At 37.4% G+C, this 5,149-nt stretch overlaps 1 long non-coding RNA gene across 1 annotated transcript; it reads right to left on the reverse strand.

Moving 5' to 3' along the window:
- Window positions 1–1,621: 1,621 nt before the first annotated feature.
- On the reverse strand, window positions 1,622–4,793 carry LOC311514937. The gene is made up of 3 exons (XR_014709986.1): window positions 4,666–4,793; window positions 3,190–3,305; window positions 1,622–1,925 (listed from the first exon to the last, which is right to left on the reverse strand). It is a non-coding gene; the product is annotated as an uncharacterized lncRNA (long non-coding RNA).
- Between the last annotated feature and the right edge of the window lie 356 nt (window positions 4,794–5,149).

Here is a 5,149-nt window from a genome sequence, read left to right on the forward strand (position 1 = left end):
GGCAGGCGGGACTGGAGAATCCCCAGCTCCCTGATGCTGGTCCCTTGCAGAAGCGCCGGGGGTGGCAGGGGAAGCCCCAGCATCCAGACCCCTGTTGTGGCTCTGGGACTGGCGGAGCTCTGGCTACCTGCTGCAGCCTCAGGGCTGGGGGAACTCTCACTCCCCCTGCGGCCTGGGGCTGTGGCAGGGGGACAGAGTTTCTCCAGTCTTGGTGCCACAGTGGTGGTGGTGGTGTGGGGGAGGAGCAAACAAGTTGCAGGGCTGAAGTGTGGGAGTGGAATGGGGGTCCCTGGGTGGAACAGGGGTGGGGCCCAGGGAAAGGGTGGAAAAGGCTGGGGCTGTGGGTGGGACCTAGGTGGAAGGGGTGGGAAGGGGCCCGCCCTTTGCTCTGGCCCAGGGCCCCAGGAAACCTTAATCCAATTCTGATGCCATTCACATAAAACCACACAATTAAAGTGAATTTCTGTTTCCTAGACAAAAACAGAAAAGTATTACATTTTGCTTTCTCTCATGACTCTCTTTAGAAGTTACAGAGATGGCAAAGTTCAAGTTTTTTCAGTGCACATATTTTTTTCAAGATTTACTTTTAATTTTAGAATAAACTAAACTGTTCTTAAAAAAGAAAACTTTTATAAATCACAAACACTTTAAATCTTCATGAAAAATTTTAAAAGTATCCTTTAGTTATACTTGAGAATTTGAGATATGTTACATTGCATTTTATACTGCTCTCTTGACTCTCTTATAGTCAGTTTCTAACTGTTTAGACCCCTCTCTAAAACAGAACTGAATTTAAGATAGAGATGCCACACACGGCACAGACAAGTTGTATAGTTTAAAAAAAGGGGAGATAGTGGCATCTGTTAGATATGAAACTTCTGGCCCAATTGTCCTCTCACATCAGTGTAAGTCAAGAGAATTCTGAAATCAGTGGAGTGACAACAGTTTTACACGAAATGTGAGACTGTGAGAGGACAGTCAGGCTCTTTATTAAGTAATTGAGTTTCTGTACACACTGTTTAAAGGCTACCTCTGCTGTAAACCTGGTCACTTGCTGTATGATATTAAAAGAGGAACTCAGATACAATTATAATTCATAAATATTTAAGCATGAACAGTGTGAGATAAGTTTTTCAAAGGGGCAGATAATATACAGAATTGTTCATTTTATAGAAACTAGAGAGAAGAGAAAGTTCCATCAAATCATCTCGTCTGTGGCTACTGCTAGTGTGAGTTTGTTCCATACAGAATGTGGTATTGTGTAGTGCTTCGTATAGTCTACTTGATCAGTGTTTCAAATAGTGGTGCCTCCTGATTTTTTATTAATTTTTGTCTGAAACTTTCCGAATATTGTGCAAAAGTGGCCTGGCAATCTAATCCAATTAAATTGTTGTATAGCATACATGTATAAACAGAGGTATTATTGAATGAGAGTTATGGACATTTTATTTTTTTTAAATGTAAAGTTCCCTCTATCTATCTATTCTTAATTATCAATAAAAAATCATATAATTAAAGTCAAATAATCAGAAACTGATATATATATATATATATTATAGGAAGCCTTTAAACTCTCTTTCTCTCAAACAAGAAATCATACAGGATAGAATGACTGTAGAGACATACTGCAGACTAAGTGTGGACAATTTATTTGCTGCAATTCTGCATTCCTGTAATGTTTCTGTGTGTGCCCTTTGGAGTAAAGTGGAAACACAAACAGGAAAGTGACTTGCTTTGTGATAAATGAATGTGTCTGAAAACATGAGACAGCAAGACCAGCCAAAATAACTGATTCAAACCTGTCAAGAACAACATGAAAGAAAATGTGAGAGAATTTCTTACTAATGCTAACTCAGTCAAAGCTTCCGTCCTGATAGCCATAGAAGCCAATGGTCAGAATTAAGATATCGAGATGTTATTCATGCCTGGAATGAGATAAAGGGTTGGGAAATAGGAATACTTCTGTTCTATGATGTGGTATTATATTTAGCAAACATGTAAATAAAATGGCAGCATCCATTACCAGGGATCTGGTACACTGGCACTTCCCATCATATGAATGCTGAGCTCACAAAAGTCTTCCTGCTCCTTCATGTTAGCTTCTGGAGGGTCAAGATAATAAATTTGTGATGGTAGCCACAGCAGGGATTAATGTGTCAATGAAGGAATTTATACAGTGCAGTGGGAAGTTTAATCCTCATTCGATTTATTCTTTAGGTTTTAAATTACATTCATGTGTGTATATGTGCACACACAAACGCATAAAAGAAATAGTTCTTTATTCACTTTTTAGTAAATTTGAGGAATGGAAAAAAATGAACATTTAAACATGCCAGTAAAAACAAATATTGAACAATCTCTTCAGTTTAAAACAAAAACACCCCCAAAATCTCTCTCTTCTTCCCAACTCTCCCCACTCCCCCCCCCTACAAAAAATAAGATATATATTGTCTTAATTATACAGGCCCATTTTGTGGCCTGTCCTATGTTCTGGCAAATGGGACATAAGGTCCATCCTTACACCACACCACTACTTTCTGTGCACATAAAGAAGCAGGAACCACAAAGTAATTGCATAAGTGAATGGAAGTCAGTGGAGATTGGGTAGAACCTCCAGTTTAGTGGTACCACGCTGTGACAATGTACTCCCTCCATGGACCAGCATCTTGAGCCAGAGGGAGCACAATAACGCTTAGCCCTTTGCTATGGACTAGACAAACTGATAGCCTAACTCATACCAAATATATAGAAATCAAAAAGAAAAGGAGTAATAAATTTGTTCGTCTCTAAGGTGCCACAAGTACTCCTCTTCTTTTTGCGAATACAGACTAGCACGGCTGCTACTCTGAAACCTGTCATAGAAATCAATGGAAGCTACCTGAGGAAAACATTTGGAGTCCACTGCAATTCCCTCTGAAATTAATGGAAAGATTCACACTGATTTCAACCAAAGAGCCCTAGGCCCTAAGTAGAATCATAGAACCATAGGGTTAGAAGGGACTGCAAGGGTCACCTAATCTAACCCAGCCCTCTTCCAAGACATAGATTTTGCGGTCTATAGACTTCACTTCATATTCATTGACACAAAATACTTTGCTTGAGCTTCCCAAAGATGTTTTTCTCTAATTTATAAACATGTTTGCCAGAAGCTGAGACTGGGCGACTGGGGATGGATCACTTGATGATTACCTGTTCTGTTCATTCCCTCTGAAGCACCTGGTATTGGCCACTGTCAGAATACAGGATACTAGGCTAGATGGACCTTTGCTCTGATCCAGTATGGCTGTTCTTATGTTCTTATGTTTCTGTACAAAATACATTTTTAGTATATGTGAAAAGATAACTGAAACAATGCAGTACGTAATGGAGATAATCAATTGAAAATTATAATTTTGAAAAAAAAAAACTTTGAAATGCACAGTGGAAAAGGGTTTTTTTGAGGTAGGGTTGTTTATATATATATTTATATATATATATTCCAGAAAAAGCACTGCTTAGTGGATGTCAAGATAGTGATCAAGTCAGCATAAATATCAAATACATTGATAATGCAGTTTTATTGCAAAAGCATATTGTTGTGATGTTTTGTTATTTATGTTTATAAGAGAAAAAGAAGAAAAGAAAGACATCTAGTACACATAATCTCAGCAATAACTTTACGGAGGGCATCCTGACATTTAAACTATCAAACCAAACAATAACAAATACTATTTCTAGGAATGCAAGTTATCTTGATTCCTGAAAAATTGTAATCAACCCAATTTTGGAGATTTTGTCATTTTAAACCTCTATTTAAAATTCTGTGAATGAATAATTTTGTGAAATAAACAGATCTGACATGTTCATCTATTTTGCAAGAGACTGTTCCCATCAGTCGTACCAATGCATGGGAATTGGTGAAGTCATTCGAAATCTGTTACCTCACATTGTTTGGTGCATATGAATAATTCACATCGCAGCAGCAATGGGCCAGTGAAGCAAGTTTCTGATCTTAATCTGGATTAGGTTCAAGACTGACTCCTAGCTTTGGCACGACTGAAATATAAAAAGGGTGCATGGAGGAACAGGAACTAAAACCCTGATGTAAATTCTAATCTGAGCTTCATACTAACCTTTTCTGTGGTCTCAGAACCAGATTCAAAGCCTGCTGATGGCTCTCATTGGCTTCAATAGCCTTTGAATCAAGTCCTTAGACATGACTGTTAGTTTACTATGTATAAAATATGGTTGATATTATTCACCTATCTCATCTCAGAGGAATTTGGAGAGTTAATCATTACGGGCCCGTTAATTTTTTCAACCCCTTACTCATAAGTGAGCAGATATTTACTTGATTAGTGCTCACATTGGTTAGCGGTTACTCACTGAGTATTCCCTTTGGTGCATGTGATTCTGAGTGAATAACTGTTCACCAATATGAATAAGAGTATCACACAACCTAAGCCCTAATGTTTGTAAAGCTTTGAAAGTAAAAGACACAGTACATGTGCTATACTATATTAATTACACTCAGCAATATGTGATATTCAGAAAAAAAAACCTTTTCTTAAATTACTAAATACCTCCAAACAGTTAAGAGGTAGAATAGCTACAGTTGAGATTATGTTCACTGAAACTTCACATCAGGGATGTTTCATATACAACTCCCAACTTTTAGACACTCACTGGTATATCAGGGGTCAAATCCTTGAGAATAGAGCATTCATTCTTAGTGTAACTCTACACTTCATTGGAATTATGCCAGCGATTATGTTGGCCTGGTGTTTTCAGCATGTTCCTTTTTTTTCTCTGTTTAGGAACTGTAACAAAACAATATTAAAAATAATAGTGTTCAGAGTTTAACTAAACATACATAATCCTGTAAAAGAAGATTTAAGTTTTTCTGACTTTCCGTAACAGCAACCCAATTTCTTGAGCACAGATAACTGTAGTCTGAGAGCAATGATGGATGTCAAAAGTGCATATGCTGAAATGCATAATGTGAAAGGAGTTATGTCTTTTAATCTCCTATATTTTGTTAGGTTTAAGGCTATTACCTACATTGATACTTTTGCTTGTGTTTATATTGTCATAAAAATGCATATTTTACCTATAATAGCTTTTAAAAGTTACTTGTGACTTTATAGAAGTCATATAATGCTTTACAGAA

This window comes from Lepidochelys olivacea, assembly GCF_965140295.1.
Source record: "Lepidochelys olivacea isolate rLepOli2 genome assembly, chromosome: 1".
NCBI lineage: Eukaryota > Metazoa > Chordata > Testudines > Cheloniidae > Lepidochelys > Lepidochelys olivacea.